The sequence below is a fragment of the Nyctereutes procyonoides genome, unplaced genomic scaffold (assembly GCF_905146905.1).
Source record: "Nyctereutes procyonoides isolate TBG_1078 unplaced genomic scaffold, NYPRO_anot_genome, whole genome shotgun sequence".
Lineage (NCBI taxonomy): Eukaryota > Metazoa > Chordata > Mammalia > Carnivora > Canidae > Nyctereutes > Nyctereutes procyonoides.
Genome location: NW_026575044.1, coordinates 15,741,207 through 15,762,901, shown reverse-complemented (window position 1 = coordinate 15,762,901; position 21,695 = coordinate 15,741,207).

Here is a 21,695-nt window from a genome sequence, read left to right as displayed (position 1 = left end):
GCAAAGACAAACTTTTTAAAGTGGAATTGAGTGGGTAGATCTATGTTGAGGTGGAGAAAACGGTCTGGCTGGTCTCTGCACACCGCCTGGGATGGAGTCTCAGTTGGACAGCGGAGCAGTGAGCAGACCTGGGCACTCTGTTTGGATGACAGCTTTCACGATTAGGGCCTCGAACTGTTTGCTTTTGCAAATAAGCCCTCCACACAGTCCTAACACAGCCAGATGGGTGGGGAAAGAACCAGGTAAATACTGTATGTTGACTTTTTACCCTGATTTCATGCTTTTCCCACTGGCACTGGCCTCCTAGCCTCGCATCTTCCTGGCTTTTCACAGAAGTGAATGTTGAGGAGCCTAAGTTAATTTCAGATTCACAGATAATGTGAACTTTGCGGCATGGAAGGGGGGCACCATGTCCCAGGATGGCTGGGGGCTGCTGCTGGTCTCCAACCGCCCCCCCAGCCCGGCCACCCCTGACCTGGCCAGTCTTTTCCATCACTGACTATCTTTCTTCTCTATGATGGAGTTCCGAGCAGGTACCAGGCTGGAGGGGAGATGTGGAGACAAGATGAGTGTCTTGGGGGCCAGGACAGGTGAAGCATCACACGGCCCTGAACACAGCGGGGCACCTGCCTGCAGCCTGTCCCCCGCCTCCTTCCTGAACCCCCAGGACATGGAAACAGGCCATAATTCCCTGATGTTGATGGCTCACAACTTCCTTCTCCCTGTGGACCAAAAGAGTGCTGCCCCTCCCTCCCCCAGTGACAGAGCCCCTCTGCCTCTGCCCCCAGTGCTGACCTACCAGGGGCCTCAGGGAAGAGGAGAGATGACCCACCATGGAGGGGTGGTCTCCCTGCACCTGGGTGAATGGAGACCCTCCTCGCCGGGCCCTACTGTGAAGGCCCTCTGACATTCTGCCCTCCACTGCCCAGTCAGGGATGCCTTCCACAGTGAACATGCTTGTGTGGAGGACCCCCCCCCAGCTCTCCCTTAGCTTCCCACTTCCCTGCATGCGGTCTGACCCCCCTATTCCCACCGTCCCCCAGGGCTTCCCAGACTTTGTGGATGAGTCTGGGCACCCCGTGTCCCCAGGAGCGGTGTCCCCCCAGATTTCAGTCCAGGGTTTGACCGTCCTTTCCCCAGCACTCCCACCACACGATGACCTCCTGCCTCTGCTGCTTGCTGGCCTCCACTGTGACTGCCCCTTTGAGGCTGTGGTCCCCCCCCACAGGCTGTGGTCCCCCCAGCCGCTCCTCCGCTGGGGCTTGCTATATCTGCTCTGCTGAGCTGTGGCAGACCAACCACCCTGAGTTGGGGAGAAGAGGGCAGCCCCCACTGTACTGCTTCTCCAATTTCACCCTTTTCCTCCGCTCCCTCAGCCGTCCCCCCCCCCCGCCCCCCTGCCTGTGTGTTGTCTTGCCTAAATGCTTTCCCTAGCTGCTAGCATCACCTTTGATCTTCGTGTGGCCACCCAGAATGTCTAGGCCTGATCTTACTTGGCCAGCCTCTTCCTTTTTTTTTAGATCTCTTGTGATGTCCCTACTGCTCCTCCTGCTCCTCTTGGCCAAGGCTCCATTTGGCTCTGAGCTCTTCTGGTTTGGTCAAGGTCCTCAGGTGCCGGCCACTGAACCCTGTGGTTTATATGAGATTTTGGAGATCATGGTCATTACTGCCAGATTGGGTTTCTGTCCCCTCACCCCACTTGCTGGACCTCAGTACCCACCTCTCCATTGGCCCTCTCCCCATGGGTCACCCACCTGCTCCTCATATTCAACATGGAACATGATCCTCCTCAACATCTGCTCCCCCTGCCGCACCCCCACTTCAGTGGGCGGGGTACCATCTAGTCACCAGTACCAGGCCCAAGAGTCTCTCTGACATCCTGCCCTTCACTGCCCAGCCAGGGACACCTTCCACAGTGAACATGCTTGTGTGGAGGACACAAGGAGAGCCCCCAGCCTCTGCTCTGGTGCCACCATTCTCCGTGTGATACATGTCGCCCTTCTTGATGCACAGCACGGGGATGAGTCCAAGTGTGATGTCTTAAGCTGCTAGTCCTGGGGTGTGAGCCAGTCAGCGTCAGGACAGCCCCGTGGCCCTGAAGGAGATAAAGCCTTCTGCAAGGAGAGCTCTGTCCTACTGCCTGCCCAGGTCCTGCAGGGGCGGGGAGAGCTCGCTGGAGCGGACAGGCCAGTGGCTCCAGGTCAGCGGGAGCAGGATTGCTGATGAAAACCCAGGCCTGGGCCTGCAGTGGCCTCTCGGAAGGAGCTGCTGTTGGCAGCATCCCTGTGGTGGCAGCTGGGCCAGGGGCCACGGGAGGGGCTGAACTCTCCGTCTTATCTCTGTTTTCAGAACAAAGTCGGGAAGCCTACACCCATGGCCTACCATTGTTTGAGGAGGGGTTTGCTGGGAGCTGAGGCCTGAGGTCAGTGAAGGCAGGGGTGGGGCAGCTGTGGGTCTGGTGAAAGGAGAGCCGGCCCTTCTCTGGTGCTGGTCCTCTGTGAAGCACCACGTCCGACACTGGCCTTCCGCCTGCCCTCTGGGGCTTCCAGCTCCCGCTGGTTGGGGGCAGCTGCCATGCTAGCGGGATGGGTTGACAGAGGGAGGCTTTCCCAAACATTTCTGGGACCTGGGATGTTAAAACTCTTAAAGGTGCTGTCCCTTAAGAGATGAGTGTTGGACAGAGAACACCGGGGTCCCCTGGGCTGAAGATTCTGAAGAAATTGTCCACCCTGCCATGACTGGGGGGCTGGAGACAGCCTGAGAAGGACGCTCTCGCTGTCCCCCAGGGCCTGGCAGTGACTTGTGTGGGCCAGAGCGTGGGACATGTGGGACACCGGGCCATGGGACACCGGGTGCACTTGTGGTCCTGCAAGGGGGCTATGGGGCATGCCCTCCCCACTCACCAGCCACAGCATTGGGTGCCTCCTACGGGAACGTGCTGGGTGCAGAGCACTGGTTGGAGGGGCCCTGGGTCAGCGGCTGCTCCCCAGGCAGGGAAAGGCCCTTAAGGTGGCTTTGCTGGAGCTGGAGCTTGGTCTTTACTGGAGCAGAAGGGACAACTCCCAGAAAAGCAGAAACTCGGCTCTGTGAAGATATAAAGGACATAGGGAGACTACAGTAGACCTGCTCAACCACTGGTGATGGTCACTGTCTAGGTCCAACCTCATGCTGAGAAGGGGAAGACATAGTCCTTGATCTTGTCCCTGGAACTAGCATGGGAGGAGGGGCCAACCCATCCTGTCTGATGTTCTGCAATATCTCGAGTGGTAGTTCTTTCTTTTTTTAAAATTTTTAAATTAAAAAAAATTTTTTTAAAGATTTATTTCTTTATTTATTCATGAGAAACACACACAGAGAGAGGTAGAGACACAGGCAGAGGGAGAAGCAGGCTCCATGTAAGGAGCCTGATGTGGGACTCGATCCCGGGTCTCCAGGATCATACCCTGGGCTGCAGGCGGTGCTAAACCGCTGCACCACCGGGGCTGCCCCCAAAAATTTTTTTTAATTTAAATTCAGTTAGCGAACATATAGCACATCATTAGTTTCAGATGTAGTATTCAATAATTTAGTAGTTGTGTATAACACCCAGTGCTCTTCACATCATGTGCCCTCCTTAATGCTTATCACCCAATTTCTTTCTTTTAAGATTTTATCCATTTATTTGACACAGAGAGAGCGCACACAAGCAGGGGGCGCAGCAGAGGGAGAGGGAGAAGCAGGCTCCCCACTGAGCAGGGAGCCCGATGTGCAGCTCCATCTCAGGACCCTGAGATCATGATCTGAGCTGACTGAACCACCCAGGTACCCCTCTTTTTTTTTAGATTTTAAAATATATCTATATATGTATATATGTGTATATGTGTGTGTGTGTGTGTATATATATAATATATATATATATATATATATATAGATAGAGAGAGAGAGAGAGAGAGAGAGAGTATGCGCATGAGTGGAGGGGCAGGGGGGAGGGAAAGGGACAAGCAGACTCTGCTGAGCTGGAGCCCAACTCTGGGCCTGATCTCAGGACAGCAGAAGGAGAGGAAAGCAGAGACCCCTGAGTCGGCTCAGGCTATTCTGGCAGAAAATGCCAGAGTCAGCAATGGTGCTTCTGGTGAATGTTTCCAATCTGTGACAGATGGATACTTCTGTAAAATAACAGCATTTTATTAGTATTGGTACTAGCACTACAGTATGATAGCATTATTGGAAAAAAGGAAAATGATCAGGAGCTTGGGTGTTACAGCAAAGGGGAATTGCAATAAAATTCCATGTAACAGTCTTCTTTTGTCTTCTTGCTTTTAATATTCTTTCTTTTTCACTGTATTCTGCCATTTTAATTACCATATGTCTTGGAATGGATCTGCTTCTGTTAGGGGTTTTCTTTTCTTTTTGTTGCAGGTTTTCTTTTTTTTTTTAAATTTTTTTTATATTTTATTTATTTATCCACGAGACACACACACACACACACACACACACACAGAGGTAAAGACACAGGCAGAGGGAGAAGCAGGCTCCATGCAGGGAGCCCAACATGGGACTCGATCCCAGGTCTCCAGGATCACACCCTGGGCTGAAGTTGGCGCTAAACCGCTGAGCCACCCGGGCTGCCCCTGTTGGAGGTTTTCTCTGCCTCCTGGATCTGGATATCTGTTTCCTTCTTCAGATTAGAGAAGTTTTCACCTATTAGTTCTAATACATCCCTTGCCCACTTTTCTGTCTCTTCTGGGATTCCTGTCTTATAGATGTGACTATGTTAGATGGAGTCTCTGAGTTCCCTAAACCTATTCTCGTTTTGTGTAATTCTTTTTTTCTCTTTTGCTGAGCTTTCCAGTACTCTGTCTTCTAGATCATGGACTCCTTCCTCTGCTTCTTCCAGCCTGCTGTCCATTCCATCAAGCATGTTCTCATTTTATTTATCAAGACCTTTTACTCTGCTCTTTATTCCTTTTTTTTTTAAGATTTTATTTATTTATTTATGAGAGACACAGAGAGAGAGGCAGAGACACAGGCAGAGGGAGAAGCAGGCTCCATGCAGGGAGCCTGATATGGGACTCGATCCTAGGACTCCAGGATCATGCCCTGAGTCAAAGGCAGGTCCTCAACTGCTGAGTCACCCAGGTATCCCTGCTCTTTATTCCTTATGTCTGTATTGATGGTCTCCCTGATGCCTTCCACCCTATTCTCAAGTCCAGACAGTATCTTTATGATCATTACTTATTTTGTTACTTGTATCTGTTTCACTCAGATCTCTAGCAGTGGTCTTGTCCTGTTCTTTCATTTGGGATACAGTCCTCTGTCTTCTCATTTTGTCTAAGTGTCTGCCTGTTTCTGTGTTGGGAAAGCCAGCCAGGTCTCCTGCTGTTGGAGGTCAGGGCCTTGTGAAGCAGAGGTCCTGGTTCCCCTGCTGTAGAGTGTCTCCTGTTCTCCAGGCCTGGTGCTTCCAGAGTGTCTCTGATGTGTGCTGCCAGTGCTCTGCTGCTGTGTCCAGGCCATTCTCTCCCTCAGGCCAGCCATCTGCAGAGGCTCTCTCTGCCTGAGGTGAGCAGTGTTGGACACTGGCCCAAATGTGGCAACTTTTAAACTAGTTGTGCTCTGGTCTGCTTGTAAGATGAAACTTGAGCCACCACTGCTGGAACAGAGAGGCTTCACAAAACTCTAGGAAGGCTGGGAGAGGAGGTGTGGGCAGGGGTTCCTGCTGGTGTTCTGGGGGAAGGGATGTGCTGTGCTGGGACTGAGGCAAGTGTGAGGAGGAGTGGTGGTTCCACCAGAGCATAAGGGGGCAGGGCTTGATAAAAGCAAGTGAGGCAATGAGTGACCCCATTTATTTATTTATTTATTTATTTATTTATTTATTTATTTATTTATTTATTTATGATAGTCACAGAGAGAGAGAGAGAGAGAGAGAGAGAGGCAGAGACACAAGCAGGCTCCATGCACTGGGAGCCCAACGTGGGACTTGATCCTTGGTCTCCAGGATCGCGCCCTGGGCCAAAGGCAGGCGCCAAACCGCTGCGCCACCCAGGGATCCCAGTGAGTGACCCCTTATGTGCTTATGCTGAGGGCGCTGAGGACTGGGGAGGGAAATGGCCTTCCCAGCTCTCTATTCCCGGAGGGGTCTCTGTGAATGCTGCCCCTCTGGGACACAGTTGGAGAACAGCAGATAATCTCCCCACTGTGTGCCCCAGATACTCCTCAGATCACTGTTTCCACGCTACATGTCCATGGGCCATTTGCTCTGCCTTCTCTCCTGGAGCAGTACGAACTCCAGTGCAGCTCTCTGTGGACCTATAAACTCGAGGCTTTAAGTCCTGTTAGTTGCAAGAACTCCTGAAATTCGGCCCCTCTCACCTTCTGCTTCCCAAGCCAGTTGCTATTGGGAATCATTTTCCCTCTGTCCTCCCCTGCGCACTGGTCAGTTTCTCACCCTTCTCTGTGACTGTGGCTCCTTCCCCACCAAGCAGCCATTGTCTTGGCACTTGCTACCTTCATCACGGTGGCCTCTTCTCCGCTTTCACTTGTGGAGTTTATTCTGCCAGACTTGAGGTAGATTTCTGGAGTATTTAGGATTTGATAGTTATCCAGCTCTATTGGTGAGACTAGACAAGCCTAGGGTCCTCTTACTCTGCCGCCATCTTGCGATAACATTTCTAAATGCTTATTTCAAGTTCTATATTTAGCACAAGGAGGATCGGCAACAAGCAGTTTGTGACTTGGCAGTAGTTAGAAGGCCACACTCTGAGTAGCTTTAGGAGGAATCAATGAGGGCAGCCCGGGTGGCTCAGCGGTTTAGCACTGTCTGCAGCCCTTGGTGTGATCCTAGAGACCCAGGATTGAGTCCCACGTTGGGCTCCCAGCATGGAGCCTGCTTCTCCCTCTGCCTGTGTCTCTGCCTCTCTCTCTCTCTTTCTCTCTCTGTCACAAATAAATAAATAAAATCTTAAAAAAAAATTACAAGATAGATCAGTCTTTTTATGTACAAAAAAGAGAACATTTAATTTTAAATTTGTTTTTATTTTTTGAACATTTTATTGATATGGTTTTATTTATTTATTTATCGATACGGTTTTAAATTCCACATTTAAGAAATTATCACTTCTTGAGTTCTATATGAAAAAAAGAATATTTGCAATTATCTAAAAATGCTATTAAAATACTTTTCCATTTTCCAACTATCTATGTAATGTCTAATTTTGTTTGGCATAGAAGTTACAACGTACCGAAACTTATAGGATGCAGATAAAGTCATGCTTAGAGAGAAATGTATAGCTTTAAATGCATGTTAGGGATCCCTGGGTGGCTTAGAAGTTGAGCATCTGCCTTCAGCTCAGGGTATGATCCTGGAGTCCAGGGATGGAGTCCCACACTGGGCTTCCTACATGGAGCCTGCTTCTCCCTCTGTCTGTGTTGCTGCCTTTCTCTCTCACATGTGCTGTGTTTCTCATGAATAAATAAATAAAATCTTAAAAAAAAAGAGAAGTTATAAATGCATATGTTAGAAAAGTAGGCTAAAAATTAATAATATAATAAATAATTTTCAAGATTTGAAAAAAGCCAAAGAACATAGGAGGAAAGAAATAGCAAATCTAAGAATGAAAATTAATGAAATAAAAACCAAACATATAATAGTATGAATCAATAAAACAAAAGTTGTTTTTTGAAGGACTACTAAAATTGATGATTCCCCCCAGCCAAGACTGATAAAGATTTTTTTTAATTTTTTTAAAGATTTATTTATTTATTTATGATAGATACACACACACACCGAGAGAGAGAGAGAGAGAGAGAGAGAGAGAGAGAGAGAGAGAGAGAGAGGCAGAGACACAGGCAGAGGGAGAAGCAGGCTCCATGCCGGGAGCCCAACGTGGGACTCATTCCTGGGACTCCAGGATGGCACCCTGGGCCAAAGGCAGGCGTCAAACCACTGAGCCACCCAGGGATCCCCAAGACTGATAAAAATTTTTGAAAAAAGGCATATATTGCCAAAAATCAAGAATGAAAAGGGAAATAGCATGATAGATATTAAGAGGATAACAAGAAGGGGCACCTGGGTGGCTCAGTGGGTTAAGTGTCTGCCTTCATCTCAGGTCATGATCCTGGTGTCCTGGGATCAAGTCCCATGTCAGGCTCCCTCCTTGGTGGGGAGTCTACTTCTCCCTCTCCCTCTGCCACTCTCCCTATACCTGTACTCTCTCTCTCTGCCAAATAAATTAAAAAAGTCTTTAAAAAATAAATTAATTTTAAAAAGTAAATAAATAGTGCCAGTACAATTGGATATACGTGGAAACAATAAATACCCTTACCTTACACCACATACAAAACATTAATACAAAATAAATCAGAGGTACCTAGCTGGCTCAGTTGGTAGAGCATGTGACTTTTAATCTCAGGGTCATGAGTTCAGGCGCCATACTGGGTGTGGAGTCTACTTAAAAAAAAATCATAGGCTAAAATATAAAAGGTATGACTATAAAACTTCTAGAAGAAAACAATGACTAATTTTATGACCTTGAGTTAGGAAGAGGTTTCTTAAACAAGGTATAAAATATATTAACCAAAAAATTAAAACATCAACATAATGAGCTATAAATTTTAATAAAACAAATAACTTCAGTTTACCAAAATACATCATAAAAAGAGAAAAGGTGCATTCTCTGAAAACATGTTTGGATTATACATACCCAACAAAACGATTTACATCAGGCCACATAAAAAACTGCAAATAAATAAGGGAACAGAAAAATAATCCAATTTAAAAACGAGCACAAGACCTGACTGGGCATTTCAAAGAAGATGATATCCAAAGAAATAATAAACGTACAAACATGTTTACCAATAAAGGAATGTAAATTACTATTATTATTTTTTAAAGATTTTATTTATTTATTCATGAGAAACAGAGAGAGAGAGGCAGAGACACCGGCAGAGGGAGAAGCAGGCTCCACGCAGGGAGCCTGATGTAGGACTCCATCCCGGGTCTCCAGGATCATGCCCCGGGCCAAAGGTGCTAAACCGCAGAGCCACCCAGGCTGCCCTAGGGGAATGTAAATTAAAACCACAGCTAAATACCGCTACATGTGTACAAAAAGGGCTAGAGTGAGTCAGAGTGGCCACAGCAGGTGTTGACAAGGATGTGAAGTTAACTGTAACTCTCATGTCTTGCTGATAGGATTGGACATTGGTTCATGGTAAACTGTTTGGCAATATCTATTACTACCAACTACAGCTAAATGTATGCCCACCCTATGACCAGAAAATCCACTGCAGGTGAGAGAAATGTGTGCATATATATCCATCAAAAGATGTATGTGCAAGGAGTGCCTGGCTGGCTCAATTGGTTGGGTGTCTGCCTTTGATTTAGATCATGATCTCGGGGTCCTGGGATCAAGCCCCAAGTCCTTGGCTCCCTGCTCAGTAGGGAGTCTGCTTCTCCTCTTTTTGTCCCTCTTCCCTGCTCATACTTTCACTTTCTCTCTCTCAAATTAATAAATAAAAAATCTTGGAGCACCTGGGTGATTCAGTGGTTGAGCATCTGCCTCTGGCTCAGGTCCTAATCCCGGGGTCCTGGGGCGTCTTGGGATCAAGTCCCCCCATCGAGCTCCCTGTGGGGAGCCTGCTTCTCCCTCTGCCTATGTCTCTGCCTCTCTCTCTATGTCTCTCATGAATAAATAAAATCTTAAAAAAAAAAAAAACAGACACAAAAGATAACATTCCATGTGGTCTCATTGATGCCAAAATGAAGAGGAGGCAGACCCAATCAGTAGTCATCGTCAAAGTAGTGGTTACTCTTGTGGGGGATGGGGATTTGGAAGAACCTGTGTTTGAAATATTCTATATCTTGATCTGGCTGGGGCTTTCGTCGATGTAAACTTATGCAAAAATCCACTGAACTACATATACACTTAAGTTTAGTGCAATTCATGTCTATATATAATGTATTTCAATAAAAGAAGTATTTTTAATTATTTTAAAAAATATTTTATATGTATTTATCTGAAAGACAGAGCACAAGCAAGAGGGAGAGACAGAGGGAGAAGCAGACTCCTCACTGACCAGGGAGCCCAACATGAGACTCGATCCTAGGACCCTGAGATCATGACCTGAGCCGAAGGCAGATACTTAACTGACTGAGCCTCCCAGGTGCCCCAAGAAATATATTTTTTAAAGAAGTGTTTTAGAAGGAAAAATAACAGCTTCAAAAACAAATATCTAGAAATAACTCTAATAAGAAATAAGTGCCCATGTAATTACCACCTGAGACCTCACTGTGCCCTGCTCCAGACACTATCCACCACTTCCCCAAAGGCAACCTCTATCCTTGCCCACCCCCCTGACATCATAGGTCAGTTTTGCCACTTTTTGCATTTTATATTTGAATCACGTACTCTGTACAATTTTGTGATTGGCTTTTTTTATATTCACGAGATTCATCCATCATGTGCTATTAAAAAACAAGCGGTAGCCCAAAGGGGCCTGAGGGCTACGGTTTGCTGCCCCTGGGCTGGGGTCAGCAAGGTGCAAACAGCAGCAAATAGGCTTCGGCTCAGCCATTTGCTGTTGTCCTTTGGGTGACGGTGGTTCTGGGCCAGCTGCTCCCAGATCAGCAAGTGGGCTGTATCATTCCCCAGACCTTGCATCCGCCCTCAGTGCATCCCTGTCCAGAGCGAGAGAGGAGGTATCTCCTGTGGCGCATGCAGGCCTGTCCCCAGCCTGAACCAAGTGCTGTGCGGTATGTGTGCACGTGGGTATAAGTGTGGGCATGCGTGTGCGTGGGGTGCAGAGCACTCTAAGTGTGGGGCCCCAGGCGAGAACCACATACACTCACATCAAGTCGGTGTTCAGAACAAGGACACGGTTTGTCATGGGTGGAGCCCAGGCAGAAGAGGGAGAGCAGCCAGAGATGAGCCGGGAGATGGAGGGGTTTCTGTGAACTTTCTCAGCCGGGGCACAGGGTACACAGCACAGGGCATGGGCACAGGGCACTCCGCCTTCTGGTATGAGCCAGGGCCTGAGGGGTAGGAGTTGGAAGAGAGCTTGTCCCACCCAGCTGGGTAGCTTTTTGGGTCCTTGTTGCCACACTGCCCTTTCCTGGGGCTCCGAGATAACAGTTGGGCCAACTCCCAATTTATTCATTTCTTGGTGAATCTAGAGCCCCTCTCCTGCCACCACTCAGGAGGAGGTGGCACTCCAGGAAGGGACTGGGTGGCATGGTGCCTGGAGGCAGCAGTGCCCATCTTTGATTGTTGGACCAGGGACTCTGAGGCCAGGAAAGGGGAGTAGAAGGAGAACGGTGGGGTAGGACAGGGTGGGGGGGGCGGGTGTGGGAGGGTGGGGAAGTGAAGCCTCTGGAGAGTCCTTTGAGCCCCTGAGTGCTTCTGGAGGCGAGAGCCCGATTCTGAGAGAGAGGAGGAAATGGTCGGTTGTGCCACGAGGGCACCTCTGTCCCCAGTAGGACAGGCTTGTCCCTGGTTCAGCTGCCACCTCCTTGGCTGGAGGGGTGGGGTGTGTGTATGTGGGGGGGTCGCTTGCTGCTGTTTCCTGCCTCTAGACCCCACAGGCCTGTTCTCTTATTGGCCACATTGTATGTGAAGCTCCAGACTCTCAGACGTTTGTTTCAAAGCTTTATTCTGTCCCAGTGTGACTCGGGCTTTGGCAGGAGTATAGGACCCTGGGCTGGAAATGTTTCCCTGTCACCGTTTTGAAAGTGTGACTCTGTCGCCTTCTAGTACTGCTGTCCAGAGCAAGCTCTTCTGACTCCTGGTTCTATCAGTCTGGGCCCAATCAGGACACAGAATCACACAGTGATTTAAATAGGAAATTTTAGGGGCACCTGGGTGGCTCAGTGGTTGAGGGTCTGCCTTTGGCTCAGGTCGTGATCCCAGGGTCCTGCATCGGGCTTCCTACAGGGAGAATGCTTCTCCCTCTGACTGTGTCTCCGCCTCTCTCTGTGTCTCTCATAAATAAATAAAATCTTAAAAAAAAAACAAATAGAAAATTTGGGGGGAGCATGGGTGGCTCAGTTGGTGAAGTCTCCAACTCTGATTGATCCCCCCCAGGGTCCTGGAGTCAAGCACCACGTCGGGCTCCCTGCTCCATGGAGATCCTGTTTCTCTCTCTCCTGTTCTCTCCCTGCTTGCTCTCCCTGTCTCTCTCTCTCTGAAATAAACAAATATTTAAAAAAACAAACAGGGAATTTTACCATAAAGAGGCATTAAACTATAACAAAATAATTATAGTAAGATGAAAAAGAACTCTATGGTAACTGAGGGCTGAGGCAGCCAAGAAAGATTACATTTGGAAGGGATCCTTCCTCAATGCAGGTGTTCAGACCTCAGTGGAGAAGGTCAAGTTTCAGCCCAGTGGATGGCAGAGCAGTTGGTTGGTCTCCTGGGCAGGAGCCGGTCTGCAGTCACTGGGCAAGCAGGATGCAAACCCTCAGGATGCAGACAGCCTGCCACACAGAGGGAGCAGAAGGCCTGGGATGCTCAGTGTCCTGCCTGAAGGGCTGTCTTAGGAGGACTGGGGGTACGGGTCCAGGGGGCAGCATCCCAGCATGCCCTTCCATCCATCTTCACATGCAGTGCAGCTGCTGGAACCAGAAGGATGAGCCCATTCCTCCTTCTGGGTCCCTCCAGCACCTTCTACCTAGAAGCTTAGCATTTTCATGAGGGTGAAGTGCTTCAAGAGTTCTGTGCTGATTCCTCAGTCATCAGTGAAAAGGCATTATGAGCTGTGAAGCAGGAGATTGACGATGGGCATGTCAGCCGGCTGTGGGGCTCACTCTCCCTCTTTCTGAGAGTTTGTCCCCAGGGTCCCCTGTGTGAGGTTCTCCACTGGCTCTTCAGGGCAGAAACCTGGCTCCCTAAGTTCTGAGAAATCTGATTTAATTATTTTTTCTTCTCTCTTTTCTTATTATTCAAATAGTGCACCTCTTGGACTATTTTTCTACGTTTCTCATCTTTTCTTTCCTGTCTTTGGGTTTTGTTGCTCCAGCTTCTGGGGCTTTATCTTTCAACACTTCCATTTATCTTTTTTTTAAAAAAGATTTTATTTATTTATTCATGAGAGACACAGAGAGATAGGCAGAGACACAGGCAGAGGGAGAACCAGGCTCCACGCAGGGAGCCCGATGTGAGACCCTGGGCCGAAGGCGGTGCTAAACCGCTGAGCCACCAGGACTGCCCACTTCTATTTATCTTTAACTTTGTCACCTCAACACTTTTCATTTCTGTTGCTGTGTTTTTAATTTCCAGCAACCCCTGTGAATTGGATCCTGTTTTGTTTCACGGATGCCAGATCTTCCAATGTCACTCTGATGACATTAGTGATCCTTTTTTTTTTTTTAATATAGAGTATTTCTGCAAATTGCTTGATTTTTCTGTCTTTGTATCTTTTCTCAGTTGTCTGGTGATCCTTGACTGTTCATTTATGAGCAGGGCACTACATCAGTCAGGCCTCGGCAGTAAACATATGGTCCACTCAAATTAGGGTAATTTCAGGAGGATTTACCTACAAAGGCAAGAGAGATAGGAGAGATCTCAAGAGATCACTTGGGTTGAGAGACACAGGAAGTCTGAGGTGGCCCATCACAGGAGACAGAGGGATACATGCCCCAGCCTCTCCCTCCCTCTTGCCTTCTTTCTGGGTCTCACACTGGCTGAACCAAACAGAAGCCAGGGGGCAGAGCCTGCTCGTGGTGTCCATGGCCAGGAGCATCCCTGTGCAGAGGGCAAGCGAGAGGGGCAGAGGAGCCAAAATACCGGTCGGAAGATCTGTGTGGAGTGGGTGTCTGGATGCGGCTGTCTGCTGCAAGAATTCTCAAACATCTGGATTGTTAGGTCTTCTCTTGGGCTGGTCAGGTTTTCTGGAGCAGAATCTAGCAATCGCCTTCTAGGAGGGAAAAGGTTTGGCCTTCAGCATCCTGTTTGCTGAAAGGAAGCAGAGGGTGCAGGCTGGTCACACTCCGCATACACACAGACTGCCCTGCATTCCAGAGACCACACCAGGGTTCTCCGCTGTGCTTGCGTGTCTCCCAGCTCAAGGACCCTCTGCTTTGCCCTGTCCAGACACGGATCTGTTGCCAGGAATAGAGACCTGCTTCCTTCCTCATACACCTTCCATTCCCGAAGTCCAAACTGTCACTCTGAGCCTTTTGGGGATTTGGGGAAATAATTTGCGTTGCTTCTCAGGGCTCCCTGCTGGTGGCTCAGCCTCTGGCTTTTTCACGTTGCCTAAGTCAATTGCTGCCCATATCCAGGTTCCGGAGCTTGATCTGGAGATCTCAAGCCTTCTTTGGCTGAAATGTTGTGTATCTGGAAGGTGCTTGTGGGAAAGAGGAAGGGCAGGCCCTCTCGGGCCAGGCTGCAAAGTGTCTTGAGGATATTGTGTTTAACCCTAGAGGCCATGAGTTGTAGTATGGATGCTAAAACTGAGGTCTGGGGGGTGTCTGGCAAGTTGATTACCCATTTAGGTTCTGTTGGCCCCAATCATCTGTAGCTTTCTCTGTGATGTCTCCAGTGAGCAATATGCTACCAGGGGTTAGCCTGTTAGGCAGCAGTTTTCAAATGCAGCCAGAAGTTTCCTGTCTTTATGTATTTGCTCACCATGTTGCTTCTGCTTGGGATTCTCTCTTCCCTTATCTCTCCAGCCCTTCTACCGCCATCTGACAGATAGCCACGTGAGCTCCACTGGGAATCTGCTTCCCTCAAACTCCCAGACTCTCAAGCCCTTAACTGATGGTTGTCGCATTCTCACTTGCATTTCTGCCATTATTAGTCAAGGTCCTCCAGAGAAACAGAACCACTGGGAGAGGTACTTTTACACACACATATGTGTCTTCTATAGGCGTATATATGGAGGGATGCATGCATCCTATATATGTGCATAATAAATCTCTTCATATTTTTATTATATTATTTATGACAATATATAGCAGAGATTTATTATAAGGAATTTGTTCACATTATTATAGATGCTGATAAGTCCTAAGATCTTCAGGGTGAGTTGGTTGGAGGCCCAGGAGAGCTGGTGATGTAGTTCTGACTCAGATGGCCTGAGAATCAGGAGAACCAATGTTTAGTTCTGGAGACCTGATGTTGGAGACCTGATGTTTTAGTTCAAATCCAAAGGCAGGAAAAAGTCTACTTTGAAGACCATGAGGTGGAAGAGTTCTATTATTGCTTTCAGCATCAATATACGAATATCTGCTGAGTCCCTGCTTTCAATTCTTTGGGGTATATCCTAGGAGTGGAATTGCTGTGTCAAGTGGTAATTCTCTGATTTTTGAGGAACCACCAAACTTTTCCATGGAGGCTGCAGCATTTTACATTCCCACCAGCAACACACAAGGGTCTCCAGCTGGTCAGTGGCAGAGCTGGATTTGAATTCAGGCAGTTTGGCTCAGGAACCTGCCTACCCAGCCCATCAGCATGGACACAGCAGTACCTATAGGAATGACCATTCAGGAGCCAGCTAATGGGTGTAAATGGACAAATGATTAGTGATGTGAAGGCTAATTGTTACTCATTTTTTTTTCTTTTGTTACTCATTCTTCATCCTGTGAAACTTCAGAATGTAATAGGGCCTTTGCTGGAATGAGCAAAAACAAACAGTGGATCTGAGTTCAGAATGTCTTCCAGAAAAGGAAGCTGCAGGTCCTACAGGAGATCACAGTTGACCACAGAAACAAACTCGGCTGGACATGCTAAGTCTGCCAGGAAATTGTTCTCTAACCCAGAACACTGGTAAAACCATGAGCTGGAAGGGGACTTCCAGAGCGTCCCATGAGCAAATCCTATTTCAACCTGTTCATTTTACAGTGACACAATAAACTATAATTAAAAAATATTGGGATCAGGGCAGCCCCGGTGGCTCAGCAGTTTAGCGACACCTTCAGCCCAGGGCGTGATCCTGGAGACCCAGGATCGAGTCCCACGTCGGCTCCCTGCAGGGAACCTGCTTCTCCCTCTGCCTGTGTCTCTGCCTCTCTCTCTCTCTCTCTCTGTGTGTGTCTCTCATGAATAAATAAAATCTTTAAAAAAAAATTGGGATTAAGTCCTGCCTCAGGCTCCCTGCAGGGAGCCTGCTTCTCCCTCTGCTTGTGTCTCTGCCTCCCTATCTGTGTGTCTCATGAATAAATAAAATCTTAAAAAATTCAGATCGAGTCTCCTGTTTAGCAAGAATGTGTTTTGGGAAAATCAACATGTTTACATTTATTTAACAAACATATAGGACTTACGTGAATCAGACATTGTTAGAATATTTTACATATGTTAACTAATTCTCATAAGAATCTTCAGAAGGTACTTTCATTTCCCCTGTTTCACAGATGGAGACACTGAAGCACAGTGACATAAAGTAACTATCTTAGAACACACGGCTTCCCCATGGCAGAGCAGAATTTAAACCCAGGCGGTCTGGCTCCAGAATTCGTGTACACACAGTTATGTGGTTTATCTGTTCCCTAAAGGAATGTCATGTCCTTAAATGAGACAGGTCATTTCCCCTTTTCCTGTGGCTCATATGCATCTATTTCGTATATCTGAATTTTCAAGCTCCCACTTTAACCTTAAAATTATGATGCTTTTTTAAAAAGTTGGTAAAATATACTATAAGATAGTATTTACTGTTTAAAGGTGTATAATTTTTATGTTTATTACTTTTTAAAGATTTTATTTATTCATGAGAGACACAGATAGAGAGGCAGAGACACAGGCAGAGGGAGAAGTAGGCTCCCTGCAGGGAGCCCGATGGGGGACTCAATACCAGGACCCCAGGATCATGCCCTGAGCTGAAGGCAGATGCTCAACTGCTGAGCCACCCAGGCATCCCATGTTAATTATTTTCTTTCTTTTTTTTATTTTTTTCCTTTTTTAAAATATTTTATTTATTTATTCATGAGAGACACACACAGAGGCAGAGACACAGGCAGAGGGAGAAACAGGCTCCATGCAGGGAGCCTGACGTGGGACTCGATCCCAGGACTCCAGGATCATGCCCTGAGCTGAAGGCAGATATTTAACCGCTGAGCCACTCAGGCATCCCTAATTATTTTCTTATAAAAAACGTTTGCAAAAAAAAAAAAAAAAAAAAAAAAAAAAACATTTGCAAGGTAGCAGACTGTAGACACATATTGAATTATCCCACTATAATTCCAGGGAGCATAATTTAGGAAATAGCGTGCTACATTTTTTGTTTTGTTTTTAAGAAATAAAGGTTGAATTCGTTTTAACAGAGATAATTTTCAAGAAAACAAAGTAACCTTCGTTCACTCACATTCAATTTCTGATTCAAATAACTGCAACTAGTCAAGATGTTACATTTTTCAAATATCAGTGACCCTGGTTTCTGGGTTCACAGGGCCAGACGTAGTGATGACACTGAGTTTCATTCCTTGTTTTTCTTTAACAACTTTAGCAAGTTAAAAGTAAAATTTCACCTCCCTTTGAAATACTAAAATTAGGACATGCTTTATCTCCGCTTCTGCTTATGGACTATTAGACCTTCCTTTCAGGAGTTGGCCAAGAGCATATGCCATGAAAATTAGGAATGATATAGAAAATGAGCCTTCAGTAACACAAGATAAAGGGAGTTCTAAAAACACTAGAAAAGGGACACCTGTGTTGCTCAGTGTTTGAGCGTCTGTCTTTGGCTCAGGGGCATGATCCCCGGGTTCTGGGATAGAGTCCCACATCGGGCTCCCTGTGAGGAGCCTGCTTCTCCCTCTGCCTATGTCTCTGCCTCTCTCTCTGTCTCTCATGAGTAAATAAAATCTTAAAAAAAAACACACAAAAAAACTAGAAAAGTGTTTTGAAATCCTTGAACAGAAAATACTCAACAATTGCATGAGATACTGTTGCAGTTACAGTGATTTCTGGATGCCACATGGCTACGGACCTGCCACTAGATCACAGGTTTATTTTAGAAGGAAACAAATGAGGATTGCTCAGATGGTGCACTCTGAAGTTAGCCTCTGGGGTCAGAGGTGGGAGAGGACTGCGGGCAGTCTGATGGAGCGGCCCCGCCCTCTGCTCCCCCTAGGGGAGACGAAGGGCACTACAGGAACGCGCACTGGGCATGGTGGCAAAGGGCTGGGGGGCCCCAGAAGGCGGTGTCCCACTGGCCAGGTCCCGCTCTTCTTCTCTCCCCTCCCAGCCTACCCATCCCCGAGTGACCCATCCCCGAGTGACCCATCCCCAAGTGCCTGCTTGTCTGGCAGGCATGTCCTTGGTCCTGGGCCCGTGCACCCTCCGCAAGGAGAGCTGGGGGCGGGGGGACAGACTTAACTCCGGAGCCTGTTTTGAACAATGCCCTTAACTTCTCTGATCCTCAGTGTACTTATGTCTCCTAGCCCTTGGGGTTGACAAATTCAAAGGCTTCTTTCTGAGAAAGCACTTCACTGGCGACAAGGTTATGAGGGAGAAGCCCTGGTCCAGGATCTGCAGAGTCGCTGTGCGGTGTGTAGGGTCCCAGGGACCCCACTCACCTCACCTCGGCCCACTCTGTTCTCATTTGTTTCCTGGTGACCCCACAGCCCTATTCCCACTCAGTGATTCACCCCGGAGCCTGAGTCTCTCCCCTAACCCAGGGATGAGAAGCCAAGGGTGAGAAGTGCTGGCAGCTCCATGGGTACCAGGGACCAGGTCTGGGCGAGGGCAGGTCAGGATGAGCCACACAGGTAGATTTTCTTCCCTTTTTTATCAGTGTTTTTCAGATCAAGGTCTAGGATGTTGTCTCAAGAATTTTCAGGGGCACCTGGGTGGCTCAGTCGGTTGAGCATTTGACTTGGTTTGGGCTCAGGTCACAATCTTGGGGTCCTGGGATCAAGCCCTGCATCAGGTTCCCTGCTCGGTGGGAAGCCTGCTTCTCCCTCTGCCTCTGTCCCTCCTCCTGCTCATGCTCTTTCTCTCAGATAGGCAAAACCTTTTTTAAAAAATATTTTATTGGGATCCCTGGGTGGTGCAGCGGTTTGGAGCCTGCCTTTGGCCCAGGGCGCGATCCTGGAGACCCGGGATCGAATCCCACATTGGGCTCCCGGTGCATGGAGCCTGCTTCTCCCTCTGCCTGTGTCTCTGCCTCTCTCTCTCTCTCTATCATAAATAAATAAATAAAAATTAAAAAAAAAGAAAACCCTTTTTAAAAAATATTTTATTTATTTATTCATGAGAGACACAGGGAGAGGCAGAGACACAGATAGAGGGAGAAGTAGGCTCTCCACAGGGAGCCCAAGGCAGGACTCAATCCTGGACCCCAGGATTATGCCCAGAGCTGAAGGCAGATGCTCAACCGCTGAGCAACCCAGGTGTCCCCAGATAAAATCTTAAAAAAAAAAAAAAAAGAATTTAGAGTCTCCACTTCATGTAGAGTTCTGGTGGGGCTTGACAGAGGTCAGAGAGCTGTAAGGCCACATCATATATGAAACCCTCTCCATGGGCCGGGCCCTGCTCAGTGGTGAGAATACACAGATGGGTCCTCTGATGTGTTGGGGAAATCAGGGTGGTGAACGAGGTCAGCCTGGGCTCTTGAAGGAGCATAGAGATGGGCCACCTAATCTAACCTTGTGGATGAAAGCGTTCCAGGCACTTGTGGAAGAGAGTAGACACTTTCTGGGAGAAGACATACCAGTGCATCTTAAGGGTGAGCAGGATGTAGGACAAAGGAGCAGAGTATCTGGTAGAGGACATAGCTTGAAGAATGGCCTGGGGGAGAGGAGCCATAAAAATAATATTGGAGGGATGCCTGGGTGGCTCAGCGGTTGGGCATCTGCCTTCAGCTCAGAGCATGATCCTGGAGTCAGGATCGAGTCCAACATCGGGTTCCCTGCGGGGATCCTGCTTTTCTCTCTGCCTTGCTCTTTCTATGTGTGTCTCTAATGAATAAATAAATCTTTAAAAAATAATATTGTAGATATGTAACTATATTCAAGACATGGAAATCAGAAAATGAGGCTGAGAAAACAAGATGGGCCGGATCTTTTCATTGGAACACCACCAGTACTTTGCATGCTGTTGCTCTCCTCTCAAAAATCAGGAATCAGGGCAGCCCAGGTGGCTCAGTGGTTTAGCACCGCCTTTGGCCCAGGGCATGATCCTGGAGACCCAGAATCGAGTCCCATGTCAGGCTCCCTTTATGGAGCCTGCTTCTCTCTCTGCCTGTATTTCTGCCTCTCTCTCTGTGTGTGTCTCTCATGAATAATTAAGTAAAATCTAAAAATAAAAAATAAAAAAAAATCAGGAATCAGGAGCTCAAGAGAGGTTAAGTAACTTGCCCAAGTCACACAGCCAGCAAGTGGCACAGGCTGGGATAGGAACTCAGCCTGTCCTGACTACAGAACACACTCTCCTCACCAGTGGATTAGAGACGGGAGGCCCAGTGTGGTGCGGTCAGCTGGGTGGGATCTGAGACACCTCTTCTTGGGCTTTAACATCCCTCTTTCAAACTCTCCTCTTTGAGCAGAAGGCTTTCTGGTCACAGGTATGCAGCCTGTCCCTCTGGTGATTCTCAGGTGTGCGTCTGCTACAAATGGAAGAGAAGGCTAGTGGCCAAAAGATCTACCCTCCAATAAGTGATTCTTTCCCTGCCTGTGGCTGTGGCTGAAGGAAGCCTACTGGAACCAGCTTCCACCATGAGCTAGGGCAGGGTGTGTGCCAGCTTCTGCCTAGACTGCTGATGGCTGTTCCCACAAAGAGACCTCAATGCATGGGGTCTGAGAGCTGCACTTCAGCTTGGAGCCCCTGTCAGGTCAGGCCCGTTCCAGCTGGCCCAGGAACCTTGATTTGGGTGAGGATCAGTCTGAAGCCAAAAATGGAAAAGCACATTCTGATTGGTGGTTGGTTTTCCAGAGACTGCTCAGCCTAGACCTTATTTTAGGAGTTTTTTTTTTCCCCTTTAGATTGAGCTCTGAGGCCACCCTATCAGCCCCAGGCTCCCTGGGGAGCACAGGTGGGCCCTCCAGAGGTATGTGTGGTTGCTCCTGAAAGCTAAGCACCAGTTTCTATCTGTCAAATGGGGAGGCTGGACAGGCTGGGTCTGACCTCATTGAGCACCTGTGGCCCAGACTTGTGTCACCTGTATCAATGTCATCCCCTGGGATCATCACAGTCACCCTGACCAGACAGACTTTCTTATCTGTGTATCTGACGGGCAAGCAGAGTGAAAAGTCAGAGATTTGGGACAGCAGTCACACACAGGAAGCAGAGGTCTGGTTGTGGGGGAGATCTGAACCAGACCTCACAGCCCTGTTGCACACCTGGAGAGCAGGCTGGGGAGAGAAGGGACCTTTACCATAGTCTACCGATGTCCAAACCTGACCCCAGAATCTCAAGAGGGGGAGTCCCAGACATCCGTAGTTTCCAGGGCTCCCCAAGTGGTCCCAAGAGACAATTCAGGCGGCGGAGGACAGCTTCACCCCCATGCTGAGTCCCTGGCCGCCTCTTGGCTCTCCAGGTGCTCTTTTCACAGCGCAATCCCATCCTGGAAACCAAAAATCGAAACAGAGCGGTGGGGCTCACTCCTTGCGCTCAGGCCGCCGGGGGGGGGGGGGGCGGGGGGGACACGGACGGGGGACAGACGGGGGATCGCGGGTGCTGCGGCCCAGGTGTGGCGCTTGCGGCCGGAAGCGGCCTGGCGGTCGGTTGAGCGCTGGGCGGTTGCGCCACGCGCTCCGCTTTCGTAACAGCGCCCGGGGCCGGCGGGGACGC